We start from the raw sequence: 27,822 nt of genomic DNA on the forward strand, positions 1-27,822 counted from the left end.
CGGCTGCCTGGGGACCAAAACGTCTCTGAGGTAAAGTTGCAGCCTGAAGCGATTTTTTGACCCCCGACACTTAATGGGCTGCTGAAGACCCGGATGTGTCTGGGACTGGCCGAGGTACCCATTAACGCGCCCCCGCTAGACCATCCCCCTCCTCCGTTTAGGATTGGGTACTACGTACGCCAGTCATCACTTCTCCAGCCACTCACTCCTCAAGGGTGGGGTGTAGTCCCAGCATCCCGTCTCCTATTGGTGTGGCCGAGAAGAAGAGGGCGGGGAGGCCGGCTTAGGTCGCCCAATGGGCGTCGTGGCGTGTGGGGAAGGCGGAGCCGAGGCGCTTGGCAGCTGCCCAATCAGCGTCCTTGTTTGTGTGGTGCCGCCGCCGGTGCAGCCGCCGCCGCCGCCGCCGCCGCCGCTGCCCCCGTCTGTACCGCAGTGTCTGCTCCGCCCGCCCGCCCCGGGCCGGCCCGCCCCCCTCCCCCGCCCCCGCCCCCGGTCCCGTCGGCGGGGCCCGGAACCCACTGTGCCGTCGCCTCCCTTTTTCGACGCCTCCGCCGCCGCCTGAGGAGGCGAGCTCGCCGGGAGTTACACCGCCACCGCCAGGTGAGGAGCTTTGGCCTAGGCCCGCCTGGCCGCCCGCCCGCCCGGGGGCGGTGAGCAGCGAGGACGGCAGGGAGCCGGGAGGAGGAGGAGGAGGCGGCGGCGGCGGCGGCGGCGGAGGTGGGGGAAGGGAAAGGTGGAGGGCGGGGGAGGGGAAGCGCCCGCGAGCCGACGCCCGCCCGCGCGCCCCCGCCTCGCGTCCCCCTCCCCCGCCCGGCCCCGCGCGCCCCCGCCTCGCGCTCCCCTCACCTCGTCCCCTCCCCCGCCCGCGCGCGCGCCCCGGCCGTTCCCTTCGGCCTCGCGCGCCCCCGCCTCGCGTCCCTCCGTTCCTTCTGCTTTTACTCTCTCTCCCCTCCCGCGCGCCCCGTTTCCCCCGCCATCCCCGCTTCCACTCCCGGCCTCCCGCCCGCCATGCGTCCCCTCCGCTCCTCTCTAGCGCCCCCCCCCGACCCTCTCCGCCCCCGGGGGCGCCCTCGGGGCGTGGGGGCCGCTCCCCGCGCGCAGGGCCGGGTCTCCTGGCCGCCGGGGCCCCCGGGGGGTCCGCAGGGTGCGGGCGGCGCGAGGGTTTTTCTTTATGTAGGTGAAGGGCTCGGCAGCGCGGAACCTGGCCCCTTTATTCCGTCGCCCTCCCGCCGGGGAAGGGAATTGTCCCCGCCCGTGTGGGCGCTTCTCTTCTGAGCTGAGTAGCGACTCAGCTGCCCCTGACCCCGCGGGGCTCCCGGGACGCCCTGCGCGTGCATCCCAGCTCGGCGCCTGGGGGTCGTCGGGACTGGGACCGGCCCTCCCCTAGCCACTCCGGGACCTAGCGTCCTTTCTGCCGCCCCGCCCGCGGCTGCCCCTAGGAGCGAGCCCCGCTGTGGGCGCCCTGCGCCAGCCCGGGACAGCCTTCCCCTCCGTGAAGGCTTGCTCGCCTCTTCGCACTCTTTCCAGACACAAGGTGTTAGCGCCCAGGGCTGGCGCCGCGGTGGGGACAGAGGCCCTGATGGCGGGTGGGTGGCATGTGCGTGTTCGCCGAGCCAGCTCTCAGCCTTTTTTTTTTGCTGCTGTCATCCGGAGAACCGGGAGTTTTCTCGTTTCCGATGCGTGGTGGTGCGGAGGGCTTTTGTGTGCGCGTGGGCGAGCCGGGGGACGCTTACTATGTTTCGGCGAAGGGGAGGCCACACTGCAGCGCGAGCTCTGGGTAGCAGCAGCTGGGGCAAAGCGGTGTGCACAGATCCGCGGGGAAGAGCTGGTGCTTTTGAGTGTCTGAAACATTTTTATCTCTAAGAATTTAGTTTTGGGTAGACAGTGCGTGCATGTGATACAAAGTGAATTCTTCCCTTCCGCCGGTGCTTCTTCGCAGTCCTCCTCCCCGTCCACTGATGTCCCATTGTTTCCTGGCAGCAGCAGTGGTGTCTGTGTGTTGGAGGCTAACCTGTTGGGGTGTTGAGTGCTAACTCCGCTGCTTTCTCTGTGCTGCCCTGACCTGCACGCTTCCTGGAAGTCTCCTTCACGTGCTTGGTGCCGGAGCCCCGCGGATAGAGTACCGTTCTGGAGTACCGTTCCCGTGCGCGCCGCGCCGGGTGAAGGAGGCTGCCTCTGGGGCTGCTGCAGGTGGTGCTGTGGAGGGCTCCGGTACGTGTGCAAGGAGGGCCCCCCGTCTGTGCCGCTCCTTTGGTGACCGACACCTAGTCACCGCTTGGGGATGGGCTGGGCCCAGCGTCCTCTTTCCTTGGGCGTCCTGAGCGGGTAGGTTGCCCGAGTACCGACGCGGTAGCGCTGTCTTCCGTTTGTAGAGGAGCGAGGGTTCTAGCCTAGCGGCCGAGGTAGTCAGCGTGGCGAGGAGCGCAGCAGACGGCTGCTGACCAGTAGGAATCAGAACCCAGACCTGCAGGCTGAGTGACCCAGTTTGAGAAGCGGTGAGGCCCCTGGACTTCTGTCCTGTTTATTCCTTACTTGACAACATGTCCCTGAAGTGACAGGGGCCCGTAGCTGGCAGCAGCATCCGTCTTTACCACGCTGTGGTCTGCCTCCCCTGACGGTGTGACGCCTGTTAACTTCCTGTTTAGAGGCGGCTCGCAAAGGGTCTGAATAGAGGCTGCCTTCACACCCTTGTTTAGGGTCAGTGTTGACCAGGTTCCCTCATCAGCCCTTTACATCTGCGTTCTGGCGGTGACTTTCACTGCTGTGTTAGCATAAATCAGGCCACGGGGTTGGGGAGGGAAGAAGTGAAGATTTTCTCTGAACTTCATAGTCCCAGAGTTCATTGAAGTGCTGCTTGTCTCACCCCCTTTCCCCTTCCTCCTTTCCTTTTTCCCATTCTTCCTTTCTTTAATGGTGGTGGTTGGTTTTTTGTTTTTTGTTTTTTGTTTTTTTGTTTTTTTGGACAGATGTTTCTAACCCGCTACACCCTTCCTCCCCGCCGGTTGGGCCTGGTCAGACCTTCAGGTTGGTTGGAATTTGGTTACAGACCTGCAGCGTGTGGGGTGGGGTCAGTGTGTCAGTAGTATTGTCCTCCTGATCTTAGGCTGGGTCCTCCGGATTCATCCTGGCTTTAAGGAGTGTGTTGTATGTAAACCAGGCCTCTTGTTTCAGTTTACCGTTCCTTCCTTCCTCACCTTCCCCACCCACCAGGCTGGAGGTGCGCGTGTAGGGGAGCAGCAGTTGTTTCGGGACTTTGGAGTATATTCCATGTTAGCCAACCCACCGGGACAAGCATGCTGACAAGCAGCCCTCTGCACTCAGAATGCTCGTGTTGCTGGGCTCATTGAGAAAAGCCAAGCCAACTTTGATTGATTAACACAACTGCTAGAGAAAGTGTAAGGTTTGGGCCATAACTCGGACGAAGGAATTTTCTTTCCCAGACCGTTTGCAGTATTGAACGGCATCATAACACATCAAGGTCCGGTAGTCAGGCATTTTCTGAAGCAGTTTGGAGGGGAGGGAAGAAGAAAAAAAAAAAAAAAGACACACCCAGATTGACTATAAATCTAGCCCTGGCGTAAAGCTGTCCACCTCTTGCTCAGGAAAAATCCAACCTATCAGACAATGCCACACAAAGTTGCAGTTCGCCTGCATTGGCTAAGCTTGGGAAAAGATGCATGAGGAAGTTCAGTTTTTGTTGAAAAGGGCTGGCTTTTTGGGGGAGAGCTTCTCTTAGCTGTGCTGTTTAGTTTATCCTCAGTATTCTATTTCTGCGATACTTTCTGCAGATCTTGGTGGCTCCAGAGTCCATAAGAGCAGAGACCCCTGTATTCAGGTGGTAATGATGAAAGCATTGGAGGATAGATCTGATTTGAAACGCCTCCTTTTCATGTTGCATCTTTTACTCTCTTGCGGATGTATGAAATATTCCTGTGTAGTTTTTTGAGTTCATTCAGTTGGAGAGCAGTGACCCAGGGTGGTCAGAGAGCTTAGCCCATCTTTTACACTTCTTAGCTGGTGTCTCCCTCAAATCCTTTAATCTTTGTCTTACGTTGCCATTAACTGGCAAGAAGCTATCAAGAGTTTTGGGTTATTGTACCAAAAGCAACAGGTGAATAAGAACACATATTTTGTTACTTTTGAGGTGTGAGACTGGTCAAATCCCAGACCTCAAAGAGCTCTAGTAATTGCGGAAGCAGCTTTGACAACACGTGAATTTAATTGTTACTAACCAGTAAACTATTGACAAAAAATGACAACACTTCCACATTCCTGAGCCATTTTCTCCTTGATTTTCACAGGTAATATAAAAACATACACATTTTGAAAATAATTCAAGTTATCATTACTTGAATCTGAAAGTCGTGCTTTAAACCTCTTGATGAAAAGTTTCTTGATGTTGTCTCATTTTGGGGGAAGGTGGAATTTGTAATCTCCCCAGATGTAGGCTGGAATGTCAGTAGGATTTAGATTAGACATGAGGATTAATAAGTACCCGTTATAGTTGTGAGGGATTAGAAATGTTAACTGGAGAGTTTGTGCATTTCTTACCTAGAAGTTATTTCCGAAGTAGCTTTTTGAGAGTATTTAAATTCAGACTTCCTGGGAGGAAGGTTGTGGGACTAGTAACTGGCAGGTGGGCCTAGTAGAACACTGGTATAGAGAATCTAGAAATCCTGGGTCAAATCCTAGTTTTAACATTTGTTAGCTACGTGACCTTGAGGAACGCTTCTAATTTTTTCCCCCATCTCACCTGCTCTTATAAGGCTCCTAATTTTTAAATTCTCGTATTCCTCAGTAAAAGTCTGTCCTTACAGTGGCCATCAAGATCTTAAATGATCTGCGGTTCCCTGCCCCTTCTCTGCTGACCTGTCCCTCTCCCTGTTGCTTACTCAGTTCCAGCTGCCTTGACTTGTTACTTAAATACATTAGTTACATTCTGTATCTTAGGATTTTGGCACTAGCTCTTCCTGCCAGTGGGAAATAGTTTTTCCTACAGAGATAATACAAATGACTAATTTCCTCAACTTTAAGTTTATGTTTAAATATGTCACCTTTTCAGTGAGGTCTTATCCTACCTCTTAAAATTGCACCTTCACCACCCCTCACCCCTAATTCTTCCATGCTCTATTTTTGTTTTTTATTTTTTACAAAAACTTTTAATATTTATTTATTTTTGAGAGAGACAGAGCATGAGCTGGGGTGGGGCAGGGAGAGCGGGAGACATAGAATCTGAAGCAGGCTCCAGGCTCTGAGCTGTCAGCACAGAGCCCGACGCAGGGCTCGAACTCATGAACTGTGAGATCATGACCTGAGCCGAAGTCGGATGCTTAACCAACTGAGCCACCTAGGCACCCCTCTATTTTTGTTCTTTATAGCACTTATAACTTTATAACGCATTTGTTACATTTATTGCTTTTTTAAAAAGTTTATTTAAGTGATTTCTATAGCAAAGTGGGGCTCAAACTCACGACCCTGAGATCAAGAGTCACATGCTCCCTCTGACTGAGCAAGCCAGGGCCAGGTGCCCCACCCACCCCTTTCTTTTTTTTTTTTTTTTTTTTTACATTTATTGCTTACTGTTTCCCTTCCTATGATACAAGGTCCATGAAAGCATGGATTTATTTTGGTATTTTAATGCCTAATACAGTGCTTGATACATAGTTAATAAATATTTGTTGATCAAATGAGACTCATAACTGTTTTCCTAATCTCACAGTTGTTTATAACAAACGTACGAAATGTGATTAGCATAATATGGGATTTTAAAGTGTGAACTTCGAAGCATCATACAAATAATGATAAAATTACTGCCTTCCCATTGAAATGATAAATAACACTTGATTATTCAAAAAAAACCTTCATGTGTTCATATACATTATCGCATCTCTCTTAAAGTCTAGCCTCTTGTTTCTGGTGTTCTACTCTGTGCTAGGCTCCTCTGCCTCTGATTTCCATCCGTACCTCACACCCGGCGTGTTCATTGTCGGCTCCCCTTCTGTGTCACCTAAGCCAGCAATGGGTTGTCCAGTTCTCTCTTATTCATTACTTTCTAAATATTTCTGAATCAGTATCTCTTTCTCTATTTCCATTGCTGGTCTACTTTGGGCCTACAACTCTCATTTGGAAGATTGCCATGATCTCTTTGCTTTTAGTTTTGTTCCCTTTTAAACTCTCAATCATATTGTATTCAGAATGGCTTAACACAGAGATCTGATTATTCTCTTGGTCTTTCTCAAAAGTATTCAATAGTTTCCACTTGTGTAAAGGTGCAATTTAAACCTTTCATAGTATTCGGGCCCTGGAATCTTGGCCCTTGCCGTTCTGTCCAGCCTTGCGTCTCCCTTACGGTTTGTACGAGAGCAGATACAGTTCTTCTGGTTCCTAGATCAGCTTCCAGGTCCCACCTCAAATGCTACTTTGTGGGAAGCCTTCCCTGACTTTCCCAGAGAGACTTAGATACGCTTTCTTCTTTGATCTCACTCTATAAATATTGCTTGTCTCCCCTCCGTGGTCTGTAAACAGCCTCAAAAACACCACGTCTTTCTACTGTTGTGTCTCCAGTGCCTAGCATGGCGCCCGTCACCTAAAAGATTCTAAAAATAGGAATATGAGAAAATGCCGCATGCATTTAGAAGGTATCCCTTTTGTTATATTCTGGGGCAGAAGGACAGAGTTGGGAGTCCTGGCTCTGCTAGTTATCGTCTGTGTGACCTTGGTTTGGTCATTTGTAACCTTCAGGCCATAGTTTCCTCACCTCAGAAATGGGGATCGGAGAGCTGCTGTACACCCCAGAAATCCAGAGATTTCTGTCAGATGAGACCATACATAAAGGTGCTTAATAAGCTGTGAGACACTGCACACTTTTTACTTGTTATGTGCTCTCCTCATAACTCCTTTTTCTTGTTCATATTCTTTTTATCACTGAAGACGGAAATACCCTTCTACGACAGGAGTTCTGTTCGCAGCTATTTTCATCTGTAGGTGTGGTGTACTCCTGTTTTTCGTCTTAAATGTGACAGATTTAAATCTGCCCCAGTATCCCAGTGAACAGAAAAGGTCGCAAAATCCTGGGAAGTTTATACCGCTCAAGGAGTGTCTCAGTCGTGGATTCTGTAATTTTTTTCTCAGATTTTTTTGGGTTGGATTTTTGCAACTTTTAGAATTTAAAAGAATTTTTTAAATGTAAGCTCTTTTTTCAAGCACTTTCTTTGTGTACAGGCTTTGTACTATTTTAATTCAGATGGTAACTCTGTGAGGGAGATATTGTAACCATTTTATAGATGAGAAAACCCAGTTTCCAGAGATGTTGTCATTTTGCTGGAATCCGTATTTGGACAACTCTGCCTGACCCCAAAAGTTGTGATCTTACCATTCTCCTAACATTTCTCACAGAGTTTTCTTTTGCTCTAAAAACAAAAGCAAAAACAAAAACAAAACAAAAAATAGAATAGCATCTATAGGTCTTATGTGAAAAAAGTTCCGTGGTCATATAGTGTTTTGAAAAATTTGGGGTTACGTTAAGTTAAGGCACATTTCCTCCCAGCATGACTGCTCGGAGCCTTGCATGTCTAAATACACGTTGTACATTGGGAGTGGTAAAAGAATGGCTAAAGTATGCAAAGGCTCTCACGACTCTTTGACCATGAAAGAGCTTCTTAAGGTATTAGTGATCTCAGTGCTTTGAGAGTACTGTGCTTTGCCATTCTGCTTTCCTCTTTGAGGTGAAAGTTTTCTAAGGGTTGTCACTCTGGAATGAGGGAATTGATTGCTTTTGTGTGCTGGTTTTCCAGAGAATTAGAATGGTGGCATTAAGCTAGATATTTTTTAGAAATTTCACTGGTATGGAGGCTGCCATTCCCCCCACCCCCCCCACCCCCATGAGTCCTCTAAGGCAAGTGGCACCATTCATCCAGCTTGGCCTCACTTTCAGTGAATTCGCAGGGGGATGCTGCCCCCACCACCTTCGATCTCATGTGCTAGATGCAGGAGAGGAAGGTTGCAGTTTTGTAAGTGAACAGAAACCTGTGAGCCAAGAGCAAGAAGCCCTTCCTTTCTGTGAAGACGTCGCTGTCATACTAAGGAATCTGCAAAGCCCATCTGTCTTTCTCTCCTGTGAGGCATGCAGACCGACCTGGGGATCAGAGGACAGAAAGAGTAAAACCTTTGGTTTTTCAGTCCTTTGAAGGTGATATGTTTGTCTTGAAATTAAAACAAAACTGAGAAATTTGTCCTTACATCGTTTAAAGGCATAAAGGTTACCTGAATGGTGTGGACTCCTGAATTTCAAACTTTTATCTCCTACTTTGAGCTGCCAGTGAAAAGTATTGAAAATGTTTCCCCTGTAGGATAACATTATTTGGATGGAGGAGCTGTTTTCTAATCATTCTTTAACATATTTTATATGGCTAGGCTGATGCATTGCTATCAGAAAGATGGAAACAGTTGATCTTGTGAATTCCTTAGTGCCCTGGACAGGTTGGCTAGAAGACTGTGTATTAGATTCTATGAAAATTTGATGTGAGTGTCCTGACACTCTTGACATATATTAGATTTTGGCTTGTAAGTGTCCATTAGTAAATTAGTATGTTTCTCTGATGCTGTTTTGTTTGTTTTATTTCCAAGTAATAAAAAATGCTCTGTTCCTTAGCTGAGTGCTTTATATATTTGAAAGGCTTGGTTTAAAAAAAAAACAAACAAAACTTTTTTAAAGTTTCTTTATTTTGAGAGAGAGCAAGCAGGGGAGGGCCAGAGTGGGGAGAGAGGGAGGGAGGGAGGGAGAGAGAATCCCAAGCAGGCTCTGCACTGTCATCACAGAGCCTGATTCAGGGCTTGATCCCATGAACCTTGAGATCATGACTTGAGCGAAACCAAGAGTGGGACACTTAACCAACCGAGCCACCCATGTGGCCCTGAAGTTTTGGTTTTTTAGAGTATTTTAAATCCAGGTATTTTGTGCCAAACAAATAGGAACTAGAATAATGGTTTCTGATTATACTAAGACTCAATACGAAGTTTTCATTAGCCTTCATTTTTAACTCTTCACTTTCTGCTTAGCATGCTCTTTCCCATCTAAATTCTGTATAGTGCATCAGTATTGACTGAAAGGTTTCAAGGAATATGGGTGACTGGAAAAGGGTGTTTTGTTTTTTTTTAATCGTTATTTATTTTTGAGAGAGAGAGAGGGCAGACTACAAGCGGGGTTGGGGCAGAGAGAGAGGGAGAGACAGAATCTGAAGCAGGCTCTAGGCTCTGAGCTGTCAGCACAGAGCCCAATGTGGGGCTCGAATTCAAGAACTGTGAGATCATGACTTGAGCCCAAGTTGGATACTCAACCGACTGAGCCACCCAGGCACCCCTGGAAAAAGATTTTTTACAGCTGTGTTTTGCAGTGGACAGAAACATCTTAAAAATAACAAGTGCATCTTTGAAAAATCTTGAGGATTCAAGGGAATAAGACCTTTCTAGCCTAAATAGGGATGTAAAATTTTATTTGAAGTATAATGAGTTACTACAGTTCATGAGTAGTTATGAGTTGATTGTTGCGTGACTATTGCATCAAGATATCAAGGCTTTGATATCTATCTGGTATTAAATTGTTGGCTCCCAGTTCTGTCATATACAGAGTGGTGGATGTCACAGAAGTGTATAACCAAGGTTAGAATCTGGGCAGTTTTCATTTCCAGATGAAACCTGGTATTCTGGCTGGCCGAATACGATGACGTTCACAGGAGGGAATAAAATACAATTTGATAAAGTTGTATCAAAAATAAAATGTTAGGGGCGCCTGGGTAGCTCAGTTGGTTAAGCATCTGACTTCTGCTCAGGTTATGATCTCATGTTTTGTGAGTTGGAGCCCCACGTCAGGCTCTGCTGACAGCTCCAATTCTGTGCCTCCCTCTCTCTCTGCCCCTCCCCTGCTCATGTGCGCCCTCATGCTCTGTCTCAAAAAATGAACATTAAAAAAATTTTTTTTTAATAAAACGTTAGGGGCCTGGATGGCGCAGTTGGTTAAGTTTCCGCTCTTGATTTTGGCTCAGGTCATGATCTCATGGTTTGTGAGTTCGAGCCCTGCATCCAGGCTCCACGCTGTCAGTGTGGAACCTGCTTGGGATTTTCTCTTCTCTTCCCGCCCCCCCCCCCCTTCTCTCTCTCCCTCTCTGTCAAGGTAAATAAATAAACTTAAAATAAGATTTTAAGGGTCCCTGGGGGGCTCAGTCGGTTAAGTGTCCGACTGCGGCTCAGGTCATGATCTCTCGGCTCGTGAGTTCAAGCCTGCATCTGGTTCTGTGCTGACAGCTCAGAGCCTGGAGCCTGCTTCGGATTCTGTCTCCCTCTCTCTCTGCCCCTCCCCTGCTCATGCTCACTCGCTCGCTCTCTCTCAAAAATAAACATTAAAAAATAAAATTTTAAGGTGTCTGTAGTTCCTTTGATTCTGCCATCTTCTGGATTCAGTTGGGTTGAGGGTGTGAAAAGGACTGTATAAGGGGTAGTGTTATGGTTCAAAAAATTATTGTAGGAGAATGGTGAAATGTTTTAGTCATTGTTTTATAGCTATATAGATTAACTGAAGAAGCCTTTGGACGTGGGTGTTTCAATTCTGTTGTTACTGGAGCTGCTTAGTGCATATCAGTGTGCTCTCTAGACTGGGCCCCGTTAGCTTTTGCTTGTTATTCTGAAAACCTTTGGCGTTGTGTCCCCCTTCCCCAACCCCCCATCCCTGAACCAACCATTCTCCGTGTTGTGCATAAATTGAATTCAGGTGTCTGGATATGAGAACACAGTCTAGTATTGCTACTACTCTTAGTGGAGATTTTTCACTTAATTACTTCAAAGCTTGCTTTCTTTGGTTAAACTAGAATAACTTTTGGACATGGTAATGATTAAAAGTATAGCTCCACAGTCAAAGTCCTGGGTTCACATTTCTACTCCACCATTTACTGGTAGTTGTAAGATCTTTTACTTAACTTTTCTGTACTGTGCAGATAGTAATTATTCAGTAAATGTTAGACATTCTTTTAAAAGATAATGGTGAATTTGCCACATAGTTTGTGGTCAAATATACATAAATTCACCATTTTAAGCATTTTTAAGTACACAGTTCAGTGTCATTAAGTACATTCTCGTTGTCATGCAACCATTACCACTATCCATCTCCAGACTTTTTCAGCTTCCCGTACTGAAATTCCCATACCTATGAAAAAATAACTCGCTATTATCCCTCCCCTGACCAGCTCCTTACAACCATTCTGCTTTGTCTCTATACATTCTACTACTTTAGGTACCTCATGTAAGTGGAATCATACAATATTTGTCCTATCGTGTCTGGCTCATTTTGCTTGGATGATGTTTTCGAGGTTCATCCGTATCTTGTAGTGTGTGTCAGAATTTCATTCCTTTTTAAGGCTAAATATATATCCCATTTTATGTATGTATCACATTTTATCTTTTTATCTGTCAGTGGATACTTGGGCTATTTCTACCTTTGGGCTGTTGTGTATAATGCTGCTGTGAACACGGGTATGCAGATATTTGTTTGAGTCCTTGCTTTCAAATCTTTGGGGGTATATACCCAGAGTTGGAATTGGTGGATCATGTAATTTTTCAAGGAACCATCATAACTATTTTCTGCAGTGACTGTACCATTTACATTCCCACCAGCAATGCACAAGGAGTCCAACATCCTTACCAACACTTTATTTTCTGCTTTAAAAAAATTTTTTTTAAATGTTTATTTTGAATTTTTTGAAGTTTATTCAATTTGAGAGAGAGTGCACATGTGGGAGGGGCAGAGAGAGAGCGCGAGCGAGCGCGGGACAGGGAATTTCAAGCAGGAGCACAGAAATCAACGCAGTACTCGAACTCAGGAACTGTGAGGTCATGACCTGAGCCAAAACCAAGAGTCGCACACTTAACCGACTGAGCCACCCAGGAGCCCCCTATTTATTTATTTTGAGAGAGAGAGCGTGCATGCACAGGGAAGGGGCAGAGAGAGAGAATCCCAAGCAGGCTCTGAACTCGGAACCATGAGATCATGACCTGAGCCAGTATCAAGAGTCAACTAGCTTAGGGGCACCTGGGTGGCTCAGTTGGTTGAGTGTCCGACTTCGCTCAGGTCATGATCTTGCAGTTCATGAGTTCAAGCCCTGCATCGGGCTCTGTGCTGACAGCTCAGAGCCTGGAGCCTGCTTCCAATTCTGTGTGTCTCTCTGCCCCCCTCCCACTTGCACTCTCTCTCTCAAAAATAAACATTAAAAAAAAATTTTTTTTTTTTAAGTCAACCAGCTGAGCCACCCAGGCACCCCTTCTGTTGGTTATTTCTATAAAAGCCTTCCAAATTGGTGTGAAATGGTATCTTGCTCTTTTGGTGTTGTAATAAGAGTTTTTTCCCTGTGTGTGTGTGTGTGTGTGTGTGTGTGTGTGTGTATAATTCTTTAAATGAAAATTTTAAGGGTGAAATATTTTCATGGATATCAGAGCAATTTCAACCAGGAAAGAATATTTGAGTTTATGGCTGTGTACCTTTCCTGTTGCCGACAAGTCTTGATCTTTGAGGACTTTCATTGCTTTTATTCTCTTCACATTGAATATACATAATTTGAGTATTACTTACGAGGTTATTAAACTTAATTTAGGAGGGGTGCCTGGCTGGCTCAGTCCATAGAGTATGCGACTCTTGATCTTGGGGTTGTGAGTTCAGGCCCCATGTTGGGTGTAGAGGTTACTTGAAAATAAAATCTTAAAAAAAAGAAATTTAGGAATGTTGACTACCTAGTTTGTGAAATAAGATTATGTCAGAAAATCCAAAGCTCTGATCAGTGATGTGGGGTTATTCTTCCAGTTCATGGAATATAGATCCCAGGTGTTTTTCCCTATCCTAGATTTTTTCAGTCTAGGAAAATGACAGTTAATCACTCTGATAAAGAGAAAACTTGGTTTTCTTCTCTCGTTCTACCTGTCAGAGCTTTGTAACCACTTAAATCCACTGGTTGTGGAGAACTAAAATACCCTGACCATTTGTATATTCATAGAATGTTTGTTGCACACCTACTGTGGGAAAGACATATGTAGGTGTTGTAGAGTGTAAGTATAGAGATAAATGAGATAGAGATAAATGACACAACCTCAGTCTTGAAGACGATGTATAGCCCAGAAGAGAATATGTGTCTTAAAATAACTATACTACTTGACACAGTGTATGTATAAATTAAGTAACAGCGTACTAGGACCAAGTGCCTTTTAAGTAGGAATAGTGCCTTTATTCAGCAGTTTTTACAATTCAGGTGTAAGTATGAGACAGGCTTACCAAATCCTGAGTATACTACTTTCAAAATCTCTCAATGTTTGCCCCAGTTGCTTAGTTTTAGCTATTGTGATTGCTTGCCCATATTCATTTAATACCTTGGATATGCTTTTAATGATGACTGACAACTTACTGAGATTTCTATGTGCCAGGCACTATTCTAAGCACTTCACCTTAATTAACTTGTTTAATCTTTGCAATATTCTAAAGGTAGATGCTGTTATCATTCCCATTTTACAAATGAAAACAAGTCCTGGAGAAGTTCAGTGACTTGCCTGTAGCCACGGACCTGTAAGCACAAGAGCTGGGATAAGGGGTCGGAAAGTCTGACCAGAGGGACGCCTGCTGGCTCAGCTGGTTAAGATTTGACTCTTGATCTTGGCTCAGGTCATGATCTAACAGTTTGTGGGATCCAGCCCTGTGTGGGGCTCTGCACTGATAGTGTAGAGCCTGCTTGGGATTCTCTCTCTTTCTTTCTTTCTTTCTCGGCCCCTCCCCCACTTGTGTGCTTTCTCTCTCTCTCTTTCTCAAAAATAAATAAACGTTAAAAAAATGTTAATAAACGGTGGGTTTTTTGTTGTTGTTGTTTTTTTGTTTTTTTTTTTGAGAGAGAAAGAGAGCGCGTGCGCGCAGGTAGGGGCAGAGAGAGAGGGAGACGCAGAATCCAAAACAACTCCAGACTGAGCTGTCAGCACAGGGCTCGATGCCGGGCTCAAACCCATGAACTGTGAGATCATGACCTGAGCCGCAGTCGGACTCTTAACTGACTGAACCACCCAGGCACCCCAGAATAATTAAACATTAAAAGAAAAAGAAGGTCTGACTCTTAAGCTCAAACTCTTGCACATTATGCTGTACTCTTCTACGTGTGTGTGCGCTAGCATAGGTATATAGATGATACACATGTGTGTGTCATTGTTTAGTGTCTGTAATACTTCATCGTGTGGCTATGCCTTAATTTACTTAATCTCTTTCCTCTGAGGGACAATTAGGATGTTTCCAGTGTGTGTATGCACGTATGTGTTTTGTCATAACCAGGGTTCCACTGAAACATCTTACATACGTCTTTGTACATTATAGTGTATCTGTAAGTAAAATTTCTAGAAATGTAATTTTTGGATCAAGGGTATACATATTTAATATTTTGTTAGATATTATTAAATTAGTCTCCAAAAACGTGTACCAGTTTACATTCATACCAACAGGCTGTGAGAGTTTCTAAAACCACCCAGTTTTATAAATTTTTTTTTTCAACGTTTATTTATTTTTGGGACAGAGAGAGACAGAGCATGAACGGGGGAGGGGCAGAGAGAGAGGGAGACACAGAATCTGAAACAGGCTCCAGGCTCTGAGCCATCAGCCCAGAGCCCGACGCGGGGCTCGAACTCACGGAGCGCGAGATCGTGACCTGGCTGAAGTCGGACACTTAACCGACTGCGCCACCCAGGCGCCCCTAAAACCACCCAGTTTTAAATTTGACGGAAGTAGTGTGGCTGGACAGTGATGACAATTGTCTTCAAGTATCTTTGGGAACACTATGTACTTTATTAGCATTTCTTTTCCTAAAAGCAGATATCTTTGAGTTTTGATTGTTGGCCACGTGACTGTAACCAATTGTTGGAAAGAGGAGTAGGCATTTAAAAGAAAAATTTGGGGGGCTCCTGGGTGGCTCAGTTGGTTACATGTTGCGTCTGATTTCATGGTTTGTGAGATCGAGACCCTGGTGTTGGGCTCTGTGCTGACAGTGTAGAGTCTGCTTGAGATTCTTTCTCTTTCAAAATAAAAATACTTAAAAAAAAGAAAAAATTTTCATGTTTGGAATGTGCCTCACCCCTGTCAGTTGTCAAAATCTAAATGTAAAAGTTTTGCTACAGTCATCTCTTGTCACCACAGTCTTTTTAGATCAGAACAGCTCCAGGAGTAAGGAGCACGTACAGTTCCCAGTCACTGACTGCTCACGTGGAAACCCCTACTGGAGTTCTGGCTGAACTCCCAATAGGCAGAGGCAGAGAGTTAAACACTCCTCTGTCGGGAGGGTCATGCTGTTTTCAGGAGATGGGTAAGACCAAACGTCTTGTATAACTTAGATTTCCTTTTGACTAGTTTTCCTGCCTGTGGGTCATTTATTTGTCTTCCTCATTCTGTTTCTATGCATTTAGCGTGAAGGCAATTTGTTTTATTTAATAGCTTTATTTTATTTTATTTTATTTTATTTTATTTTATTTTATTTTATTTTTTTAGTGAACTTAGAACTTATTAGTAGGCATTAATAGGGTTAGAATAGAGGGGTTAACTTTGGTGGTACCACAGTCCCACATTCTTTATTTTATCCTATATTCAGAGCCTGCTGTACAGAGTAAAATGAAACAAACTTAGTTTTCATAAACATCCTTAGGGAATAATAGGAAATTTGAGTAATTCAGGGCCATGAGATATTCAAAGTTACCATCTCCCTTGATTAAAAAAACATTGGAGACTTTCATTAATTATTGTTGGTGGTATTCTCTTGCTTAATTCCTATTCAAGAAGTCTGTTACCTTAGGGGTGTCTGGGTGGCTCAGTCAGTTGAGTGTCCCAACTACCACTCAGGTCATGATCTCAAGGTTCGTGGGTTTGAGCCCCGCGTCAGGCTCTGGGCTGACAGCTCAGAGCCTGGAGCCTGCTTCGGATTCTGTGTCTCCCTCTCTCTCTGCCCCTCCTCTGCGTGTGTGCATGCTCTCTTTCTCTCTCTCTCTCTCAAAAATAAATATTTTAAAAAATTGAAACAAAAAAAGTCTGTTATTTTAAAATACTTCCAAGGAGCAGAGCTTGTCTTCTGGGCCAGCTAATATCAATTCTATCCGTCTCTCTCTGTTTTTTTTTTTAAGATTTTATTTTTAAGTAATCTTTGTACCCAACATGGGCTCAAACCCACAACCCCAACATCAAGATCACAGCCCTACCAATTGAGCCAGCCAGGCGCCCCTATTATCAGTTCTCTTAAGGTTTGGATTATTGAGATCTTTCCTTTTGCTGATTGACCAAAAGATTTATATACACTATTTATCTTTATCTTCCCTTCTGCCTGACACTGGTTTTTGGAAATGAAAAGGAAAAGCAACTGGAATCAATTGTCTTATCAGTACCGACCTATTTGTGGCATAAGCTTCAATGAAGGCAACTGCAGAGGAGTTTCTAATTTTAGAATGTTGAAAGCTTAACACTTTTGATAGTTGGGCTGAGATTTATTCCTGGAGGGTTTTTTTTTTTTAAGTTTGTTTGTTTGTTTGTTTATTTATTTTTAGAGAGAGAGCGAGCGAGAAAGAGAAGCCCAACCAGGCTCTGCACCACCAGCGCAGAGCCTGATGTGGGGCTCAAACTCACGAATGGTTAAATGACCCAAGCTGAAATCAAGAGTCAGATGCTTAACTGACTGAGCCATCCAGGCACCCTCTTTAAACCTTAAGGGAAGGGAAAATTTTTCTCATCCATTTACTTAAATTGGTAGCCTTCTCCCCCTGCCCCCACCCCACCCTCAACACTCTGCATTTTTTTGGATAAAATTAGCTTAGGGGCACTTTGGAGACTTCACTTGGGAAAAGGGGATAATATCAATAAAGGGAAAGTGCTAGTGTTCATCAGAGTAAACTCTGTGGAGGTAAGAACTATGCCTTATCCACGGTTGTAGCCCTTGCACCTAGAACAGTACCTGCCATATGATGTATGATTAATTTGTTGTGTGAATAGGAAATTGAAAATTAAAATTGTGTTATACTCATAATTGGCATTTTTTTTTAAAGGTTATTATTTTGAGAGAGGGAGTGAGAGCATGAGTGGAAGAGAAGCAGCAGGGACGGGGGGCGGTGGGGGGGGGTAGAGAATCCTAAGCAGGCTCCGTTCTGTCAGCACGGAGCCCATCCTGGGGCTAGAACTCACGAACTGTGAGATCATGACCTGAGCCAAAAATCAAGAGTCGGACACTTAACTGAGTGAGCCACCAAAGTGCCCCTCGTAATTGGCATTTTGTATACTATTTAAATGAATAATCTAGTTACGTGTATCAACTTGGATAAATATCAAAAGTAATATTAAAAAAAATGAGTTGATGTAATACCATATATAATACCATAAAAACTTTTAAACTTGACAAACAACACAGTATTTCTTCTTCTTTTTTTTTTTAAGTAACCTCTGTGCCCAATGTGAGGCTCAAACTCATGACCCAGAGATCAAGAGTCGCATGCTCTACTGACTGAGCCAGCCAGGCACCCTGTATTTATCATATAGATATACCTGCATACATAAAATAAAAGTATTAAGAAAAAGCATGGCAATGATAAATACTAAATTCAGTATAGTAGTTACCTGTGAGGAAAAGAGAGGAAAATAGGATTGGAATAGTTAAGTCAGAGAGCTTCAGTGTTTTTGTGATGTTTTATTTCTTTTTTTTTCTTTCCAACTTTTTTTTTTTTTGGGGGGGGGGCGGACAGAGAGAGACAGAGCATGAACGGGGGAGGGGCAGAGAGAGAGGGAGACACAGAATCGGAAACAGGCTCCAGGCTCTGAGCCATCAGCCCAGAGCCCGACGCGGGGCTCGAACTCACGGAGCGCGAGATTGTGACCTGGCTGAAGTCGGACGCTTAACCGACTGCGCCACCCAGGCGCCCCTGTGATGTTTTATTTCTTAAGTTAGGTGATAAGTAAATGGTTGTTAGAATATTCTCTATACTTTTTTGTAAATTTGAAATGTTTAATAAAAATAAATGAGAGGGGTGCCTGGCTGGCTCCTTTGGCAGAGCATATGACTCTCGATTTCAGGGCTGTGAGTTTGAGCCCCATGTTGGCTGCAGATATTACTTAAAAATAAGTAAAGGGGCACCTGGGTGGCTCAGTTGGTTAAGGGCCTGACTTCGGCTCAGGTCATGATCTCATGGTTCACGGGTTCGAGCCCCACATCGGGCTCTGTGCTGACAGCTCGGAGCCCGGATCCTGCTTTGGATTGTCTGCTCTCTCTACCCTGCTGCCTCTCGCACTCTGTGTGTGTGTGTGTGTGTGTGTGTGTGTGTGTGTGTGTGTGTGTGTCTCTAAAATAAATACACATTAAAAAAAATTTTTTTTAAATAATGAGTAAATGAAAGCATATAGATCAGGAGTCAGCAAACTAAGGGCTAGTAAACTTTGCTTGCTGCATGAGCTAAGAAGTATGAATGGTTTTACAAAGTTATAAATGGTTGAAAAAGGTCAAAAATATATTTTACTATATGCAAAAATTATATAAAATTCAGATTTTGGTGTCCATAAATAAGGTTTCATTGGAAATAACCATACTTTTTACATATTGTCTATGGCTGCTTTCACACTGCTCCAGTGTCACAGTTAGTAGTCACAACAAAGATGATGTCCACAAAGACTTAAATATTTACTATCTGGCCCTTTATAGAAAAGGCTAATCTGTGGTGTAGATGAATTCCAGTCCCAGATTAATGGTGGTATAACTGGACAAATAAGCTATTATTTGGTAAATGTTTGTAATAGGTTTAAGGTAGTTATCCCGAGATTGTGTTCTTTGAAAGAACATTTTATTCAGAGGAAAATCAATCAGCCAGGAATTGACTTTCATGGAAGTTTCAAAATGTCTACCCAGGAGTAATCTCATTTTGTTGGATGAATCCAAATCCGATGCCCTTTCCCCTTTGACTCCCTCTTTAACTTGCTTGTTATTAAAGTTCCTGATTCTAGTTTAATCTTGGATATTTGACAAGTTTGTTGCTGTTGCTGTTTTTTAGTAGGCTCCATACCCAGCGTGGAGCTCGAACTCACGACCTTGACATTAAGAGTCACACACTCCACCAACTGAGCCAGCCAGGTGCCCTGATACTTGACAGTTTTAAATACCTACCAGAGCTGCATGATTTGGAATTGGTGTTTTGGTAGCTCATTATTTCTTGTTTCCAACAACTTTTAGCAAACCAGCAGTGTTTTAGAGGAATATAGTATTTGAATATGCAAACATACAGTCACTGAAGTAAGGGCAACTTTTTTGTAATCCTTTTAGTTTTAAGATGTATTAAACTCTGGCCAAGCTTTGGAAACTTTATGGCAGAAGTAGTGATTTGAATCCATTACAATATAGTTGGTACTTTTTAAATACATAGTGCTGGGTCCCTAAAGAAGAAATTTTTCTTTAAAAAAATTTTTTTTTTTTAACGTTTATTTATTTTTGAGACCGAGAGAGACAGAGTATGAATGGGGCAGGGGCAGAGAGAGAGGGAGACACAGAATTGGAAGCAGGCTCCAGGCTCTGAGCCCTCAGCCCAGAGCCCGACGCGGGGCTCGAACTCACAGACCGTGAGATCGTGACCTGAGCTGAAGTCGGACGCTTAACCGACTGAGCCACCCAGGCGCCCCAAGAAGAAATTTTTCTTAAGCAGACTTCTGCTTCAGAGCGACATGATGATTATTTGTAGAAAAATATTGATTTACTCAGTATTTCCTTGAGAAGCACTAATCTTACCCTTGCACACCATTGGGTGGTTTGAAACAGCACCAAAAGTCAAGTAACCCTGTTTCAGGTAAGTGTTGTTGTTTTGTTGTTGTCGTTCACGTTCTCTCCAGGTTGCATAAGATTATTCTGCTCTCATCATATTAGAAGAAATGGACAAGGGAAAAATCAGATGATTTGAGTGCTCTTCAGTTTTCTTCCTTATGGAAAGTGGGGTTTTTTTTAATGTTTATTTATTTATTTTGAGGGAGAGGGTGTGCATGCGCATGAGTTGGGGAACCAGCAGAGAGAGAGGGAGAGAGAGAATCTCAAGCAGGCTCCGAGCTGTCAGTGCAGAGCCTGACGACATGGAGCTCGATCCCATGAGCTGAACCATGATATCATGACCTGAGCAAAACTAGGAGCCAGATGCTCAACCCAGCTGAGCCACTCAGGTGCTCCTAAAAAGTATTTTTAAGGGGCGCCTGGTGGCGCAGTCGGTTAAGCGTCCGACTTCAGCCAGGTCACGATCTCGCGGTCCGGGAGTTCGAGCCCCGCGTCAGGCTCTGGGCTGATGGCTCGGAGCCTGGAGCCTGTTTCCGATTCTGTGTCTCCCTCTCTCTTTGCCCCTCCCCCGTTCATGCTCTGTGTCTCTCTGTCCCAAAAATAAATAAACGTTGAAAAAAATTTAAAAAAAAAAAGTATTTTTAAGAGATACTACTTTAGTTTTCAAAGCTATAGCTGCAGACTTTTTTAATTAATCCAAAAGAGATCTTAATAAAATTGTAATATAAAACTATAAAAAATAGTGAAACATAAAATGTCTAGAGTGATGACTCTTTTTTCCTAAGAAATCTATGGATGTATATGTAGAACATATAAGGAAGATCCTCTAAACTCCTTTGTAGTTAATATTTGAGTCAATATTGGAAATTGCTTTCTTTTTTTTTTTTTTAATTTTTTTTTTTTTAATGTTTATTTCTGAGAGAGAGAGACAGAGTGTAAGCAGGGGAGGGACAGAGAAAGATGGAGACACAGAATCCGAAGCAGGCTCCAGGCTCTGAGCTGTCAGCACAGAGCCTGATTTGGGGCTCGAACTCACAGACCACGAGATCATAACCTGAGCTGAAGTTGGACGCCCAGCTGACTGAGCCACCCTGGTGCCCCAAGGAAATTGCTTTCTTGGTCTGAAAATTTTCCTGTCAACAGAAATACCTACAAGTCATTCTGTGTTTTGTTTTGTTTTGTTTGGTCCCTCCTGCTTTCCTTTTTTGATTCAGATTATCTTACTGCTCTAAGTGGAGTAGAGAATCTAGTTCTTGTTGAATGGTGTTCTTGCTTGGGAACAGGCAACTGTCTTGATATTAGGAGCCATTATGTTTCATGACTGATCTCATGCAGACTTCTTTAATGCTAGAGATTGTCTTGTTAGAGGGATTTTTTTTAAATTTTTTTTTTTGTACATTTATTCATTTTTGAAAGACAGAGACAGAGCACAAGTAGGGGCAGGGCGGGGTGGAGCGGGGGAGAGACACAAAATCTGAAGCAGGCTCCAGGCTCTGAGCTGTCAGCACAGAGCCCGATGTGGGGCTTGAACTCACGAACCATGAGATCATGACCTGAGCCGAAGTCAGATGCTCAACCGACAGCCACCCAGGCACCCCTAAAGGGATTTTTGAAGAGCCTTTCTTAACTTCCAGAGTCAAAGGTACGAAAGTCTTAGTGAAAAGGATATGTGACCCCTGACCTCAGATGTGTTATCAATCTTAGAAATCTTTTTAGGTAAAAAGGAATGGGTAGCTTTTGCTGTGTGGCTAAGGGAAGGACCTGGATACTGTCAGCTGTCTTGAATTTAAGGGTAAATCATGTCATCAAGAAACATTTAGTGACTTCTCTTCCTGCCCCTCAGATGCCTTGGTTCTGTACCTCTTGCACCTGATTTCTCACAGCATTGAGGCAAGGAAATACTACCAGTCTCTTGTTAATCTTGTTTTTCTTTTTGTCGTATTTTTTGGGTGATCTTCTCCCCCTCCAGATGTAATATACAAGTAGAAAAAGCTTTAGGGGCGCCTGGGTGGGTTCAGTCGGTTAAGCGTCCAACTTCGGCTCAGGTCATGATCTCACAGCTCAGCTCGTGGGTTGGAGCCCTGCGTCGGGCTCTGTGCTGACAGCTCAGAGCCTGGAGCCTGCTTCAGATTCTGCATCTCCCTCTTTCTGCCCCTCCTGCTCACGCTGTCTCTCTCTCCTTCAAAAATAAATACACATTTTAAAAAAATATTTAAAAAAGAAAAAGCTTTAAAAGATGACCACCTAAATGGAGGTCTGGAAGATTACCTCCACCCACAAGTCTTTTTCATGCTCCCTCCTAGCCTTTATCCTTCTTTCCCCACCCCCAAAGGTAGCCACTGTTCTGACTTCCTCTGCTAGTATTGTTCTACTTCGGGGTTGAGACTATTGGTAATAATAGCCACAGACCTCCTTGCGGTTAAAATCCTTTTGGTGGTGTTAAATATAATGGTTTTCAACTGGGAGTATTTAGCCCCCCAGGGGACATTTAGCTGTGTATGGGGACATTTCTGGTCCTCAAAACGGGTGATGGTTGTTACTGACATCTGGTATGTGGAGGCTGGAGGTGCTGCTACTGTCCTACAGTGCACAGGACAGTTTCCCACAACAAAGGATTATCTGGCCCAGAGTGTCCATAGTACTAAAGTTGAGAAAGCCTGTTCTAATAGCTAGTGCCTACTGAAGTTATTGTGGCCGTGAGTGGTACATTAGGTTGTTGAAAATCTGTTTTGCTTTTGAAACTTTTGTCATTAATCGAAAATCTTTGTAGGAGAAAACATATTTATTTACAGGGAACTCTTGAGTGTAAATTTCTTAAGGTAAATATTGACTACATGAAAAAATGATAAATCTCTTTCTTGATCATGTAAGATACCAGATCCTACCAACAGTCCCAGGTCTTTGTCTCCGTGTTGAAGAAAAGTGATACCTTTTGTCCTAAAGGCTCCATGTGCTTGTTAATGCTGATAGGCAAATCTCAGCTAATAGCCTGCCAGCAGCAACCCCCTAGGTGAAATCCAGACCAGGCAAGTTTTCGCCTTTGGACTGGGTTTAGGTGCAGTTTCATCATACTTAATCTAACACTACTGTGTGAATATGTTCTGCCCTCGTTTCAGTAAAAAAAGATTCTTTGCAGGTATAGTGGATGAAATATACATCTAATCCTAGGCCAATTTTGATGTCTAGATTCTTATTTTTACATATTGCTATACATAGTTAACTATACAGTTCAAACCCCCCATTGGAATATTTCATCTATGAGTTTTGAATTTAAACTTCTCGACCATTTGTAGGGGTGCCTGGGTGGCTCAATCGGTTAAGCGTCCGACTTCGGCTCAAGTCATGATCTTGCAGTCCGTGAGTTCGAGCCCCGCGTCGGGCTCTGTGCTGACAGCTCAGAGCCTGGAGCCTGTTTCAGATTCTGTGTCTCCCTCTCTCTCTGACCCTCCCCCGTTCATGCTCTGTTTCTCTCTGTCTCAAAAATAAGTCAACGTTAAAAAAAATTTTTTTAACTTATCTACCATTTACAAGTTAATTGCCTAAGCAGATATGTGTTAGTGTAACCCTGTATAGTATTACAATGCTAGATGAGTAATGTTTCTTTGAAACTGAAAGATCCTTTAATTTATCAGCATATTTAGTATTTGGTCAAGGAAATAGTTCTTCTAGATGTCTGATCTGTAGCCTTTAGGGCATCTTCACTAGTGTTCTGTGAACCACATGTCCCCTGGGGAGTGCATCTGGATGGGCCTGGGAACTCTGTCCCTTCCTTTCATTGTGCATGTATGTCTTTTAGAAATTATGTTAAGTTCAATCAGTATGTTTATTTTAAAGTTTATTTAAGCTTTGGTTAGGTAGTATATGCACATGATGCAGTACTCACAGTTGGAAAAAGAATTTCAGTAAAAAAGTGTATCTCCTTCTCTGGAGGTGGAACTTACCTGTTTGTTGCTATCTTTCAATAGATAAGGTGGACATTATAAACTTAAAAAGACTTTTCTGTCTCCCCTTTTTATTTATTTATTTGTTTATTTATTTATTTATTTATTAAAAAAATTTTCTTAGGGGCGCCTGGGTGGCTCAGTCGGTTAAGCGGCCGACTTCGGCTCGGGTCACGATCTTGCGGTCCGTGAGTTCGAGCCCCGCGTCGGGCTCTGGGCTGATGGCTCAGAGCCTGGAGCCTGTTTCAGATTCTGTGTCTCCCTCTCTCTGACCCTGCCCCATTCATGCTCTGTCTCTCTCTGTCTCAAAAATAAATAAACGTTAAAAAAAAATCTTAAAAAAAATTTTTTTTAATGGTTATTTAGTTTTTGAGAGACAGAGTTGAGCTGGAAAGGGCAGACAGAGAGGGAGACACAGAATCTGAGCTGTCAGCACAGAGCCTGACACAGGGCTTGAACTCACAAACTATGAAATCATGACTTGAGCCAAAGTTGGATGCTTAACCAACTGAGCCATTCAGGCGCCCCTACCCCCCCCCCCCTTAACCTTTTTTATTCTGAAGAATTTAAGATACACACTTAAATAAAGGGTATAGAATAGTTCACTTCTGTGTCCCTACCACCAAACTGCAAAAATGTCAACATTTTGCCATTCTTTAAAAAAAATTTTTTTTTAATGTTTATTTTTGAGAGACAGCAAGAGACAGAGCATGAGCAGGGGAGGGGCAGAGAGAGAGGGAGACACAGAATCCCACGCAGGTTCCCGGCTCTGAGCTGTCAGCACAGAGCCTGACACCGAGCTTGAACTCACAAACTGCAAGATCATGACCTGAGCTGAAGTCGGACGCTTAACTGACTGAGCCACACAGACGCCCCAGCATTTTGCTATTCTTTACAGTTAATTTCAGTGTTGAAAATGTAGAGAAAATATTTTGAAGGTATGTAAAATTTAATAACACGAAGGTTTATTTTAACACTTAACTTTTGGTAACATCTACACCCAGCATGGCACTTGAATTTGTGACCCTGAGGTCAAGAGTCACAGCTATATTGACTGAGCCAGCCAGGTGCCCCATGAAAGTTTATTTTAAATTTGATAGTCACACATATACCACTTTTGTGTTTCCTGATCTTTCCTTTTGTATTGGCCTCCATTTTTCTCATTAGTGTAATATGAGGAGATAATTGTGTGGTCATCCTGAAAGTCTGGGAACTGATACCTCCTGAGTCTACTGAGACTATCATAGAAATCTGAGTGAAGTGCATTCTGAGCTTGCCCAGTCAGGGCAGTAGGATGGACAGACTCGCCATCTTCAATCATCAGTAGTTAGTTAGATCATGCTCTAGCATAGAGCATTATTGATCTTAGGGAATCCAGGGTGATAGCTACTGAAACGTGGAGGGTAGACTTAAAAGTTTATGGAGGTTATTGACTGTGTAGCTGTAATAATTTTCTTATCTTGGTTTCTCTTTTTCCTTCCTGTTTGGAGACTCTTAAAGTCAGAGATTGAGTGGAACATCAGCTTATAGAAGGTAGGTGGCTTTTGGTTTTGTTTTGGCATTGTTTGTGACATCAGGGAATGATAAAGACGAGAGCAGTGTTCCCAACAAAAGTGAAAGATGAGAAGCTTATTGGAGAGTAAAATATCTGAAGCTCCAAGTGAAGCTGTTCCTAGTCTGGGAGCCTCTACCCTTGGAAAGGTAAAGGGGCGGGGGGGGAGACACTGGTGAATATTTAGTAACAGAAAGAAAGTCAAGTCAAAAAGTAGAATCTAAGTGCTTAGAAAATCTGTGGCAAAACATCATTAATAAGACTATTAAATCATGGCTTTGTGGCATGTGGCACTTAGTTGTGGCACTTAGTTGATGACCGGTGTTAGCACATTGAGATGTCTAGGTTAAGTTTTTCATTGTTGGATACATTCATTTATTCTGATAGTTTTTTGGTGGCATCTTTAGGGTTTTCTACATATAGTATCATGTCACCTTCAAATAGTGAAAGTTTTCCTTTTTCCTTTTTTTTTTTTTTTAATTTTTTAAATGTTTATTTATTCCTGAGTGAGCGAGCAACAGAGCATGAATGGGGGAGGGACAGAGAAGAGGGACACACAGAATCCGAAGCAGGCTCCAGGCTCTGAGCTGTCAGCACGGAGCCCAACGCAGACTCAAACCCATGAACCCCAAAATCATGACCTGAGCCAAAGTCAGATGCTTAACCAACTGAGCCACCCAGGTGCCCCACTCCTTCCTTTTGAGTTTGGATGTCTTTTACTTATTTTTCTTGCCTAATTGCTGTGGCTAGGACTTCCAACACATATGTTGAATAAAAGTGGTGAGAGTGGGTATCCTTGTCTTGTTCCTCTTTGAGGAAAAGCTTTTAGCTTTTTACCACTGAACATGATATTAGCTATGGGTTTGTCATATATGGCCCTTAATGTGTTGAGGTGTGTTCCTTCTAAACCTGCTTTGTTGAGATTTGTTTTCTTAAGATTTTATTTGGGGGGCACCTGGGTGTGTCCGTCTGTTAAGGGTCTGACTCTTGATTTCAGCTCAAGTCATGATCATTTTGTGAAATGAAGTTTGTGAGATCAAGCCCTGCACTGGGCTCTGCACTGGCAGCGCAGAGCTTGCTTGGGATTCTCTCTCTCTCTCTCTCTCTCTCTCTCTCTCTCTCTCTCTCTCTCTCTCTCCCCCCCCCTCCCTCCCTCCCTCCCTCTCTCTCCCCCTCTCTCTCTTCCCCTCCTTCCCCCTCTCCCCCCTCCCCCCTCTCCCCCTTCCCCCCTCTCCCCCTTCCCCCTCCCCTTCTCCCCCTCCCCTTCTCCCCCTCCCCCTCTCCACCCCTCTCCCCCTCTCCCCCTCCCCCCTCTCCCCCTCCCCCTCCCTCCCTTCCTCCCCTCTTCTCCTGCTTGTGCATATGCTCTTGCTCTCTCTGAAAATAAGTATATAAACGTTTAACAAAAAAAGATTTTACTTTTAGGTAATCTCTATACCCAGTGTGGGGCTCGAACTCACAACCCTGGGATTTTTTTTTATCATAAATGGATGTTGAATTTTGTCAAATGTTTTTTCTGCATCTATTGAGACAGTCATTTAAAAAAATTTTTTTTTAGTGTTTATTCATTTTCTGAGAGACAGAGTGTGAGTGGGGGAGGGGCAGAGAGAGAGGAAGACTGAGAATCCTAAGCAGGCTCCACTGCTAGCACAGTGCCTGACATGAGGCTCGAACCCACTAAACCACAAGATAATGACCTGAGCTGAAACCAAGAGTCACTCAACCGACACTCAACCGACTGAGCCACCTAGGTGCTCCTGAACCTTTTTAATGTATTGTTGACTTTGATTTGCTAATATTTTGTTGAGAATTTTTGCATCTATATTCATCAGGGATATTGGCCTATAATTTTTGTGTATGTGTGGTATCTTTGTGTGGTTTTTGTATTATGTTAATGCTGGCCTTAAAAATGAGTTTGGAAGTGTTCCTTCCTCTTCAGTTTTTTGGACTAATTTGAGAAAGGTAGATACTAAGTCTTTTTTTAACTGTTTGGCCAACTTCACCTATGAAGCCATTGTGCTGTGGACTTTTGTATTTTGGGAGTTTTTAAGTTATGGATTCAGTTTCCTTACTTGTACTTGATCTACTCAGATTTTCTGTTTCCTTGTGCTTCAGTCTTGGAAGGTTGTATGTTTCTAGGGATTTATCTGTTTCTTCTAGGTTATCCAGTTTGCTGGCATATCATTGTTCATAGTGGTCGCTTACGATCCTTTGTATTTCTGTGGTGTCATCTGTAACTTCTCTTTCATTTCTGATTTTATTTATTTTGGCCCTCTCTTTTTCTTAATGAGTCAGCCTGGAGGTTTATCAGTTTCATTTATCTTTTCAAAGAAGCAGAATTTTATTGTTCAAATAGGTATGAACATTTGGGGCTTGCCTGAAAAGACCTTGACCCTGCAAAGATACAGGGAAGGTACAGATAGGAGAGAATGAAAATACTTAGCAATCAAATATTAAGAAATGAGATGTTCTCAGACCTGGTCACTGAGTACCAGTAGAT

General features: G+C 43.9%; 1 protein-coding gene across 1 annotated transcript in view; it reads left to right on the forward strand.

The window, feature by feature from the left end:
• The first annotated feature begins 450 nt into the window (after window positions 1-450).
• The window catches only part of GATAD2B (GATA zinc finger domain containing 2B), an 88,056-nt gene continuing 60,684 nt past the window's right edge, over window positions 451-27,822 (forward strand). The window contains exon 1 of the mRNA XM_043567793.1: window positions 451-600. The gene's annotated coding sequence lies outside the window, so the exon portion shown is untranslated. The remainder of the gene's footprint in view (window positions 601-27,822) is intronic.

This window comes from Prionailurus bengalensis, chromosome E4, assembly GCF_016509475.1.
Source record: "Prionailurus bengalensis isolate Pbe53 chromosome E4, Fcat_Pben_1.1_paternal_pri, whole genome shotgun sequence".
NCBI lineage: Eukaryota > Metazoa > Chordata > Mammalia > Carnivora > Felidae > Prionailurus > Prionailurus bengalensis.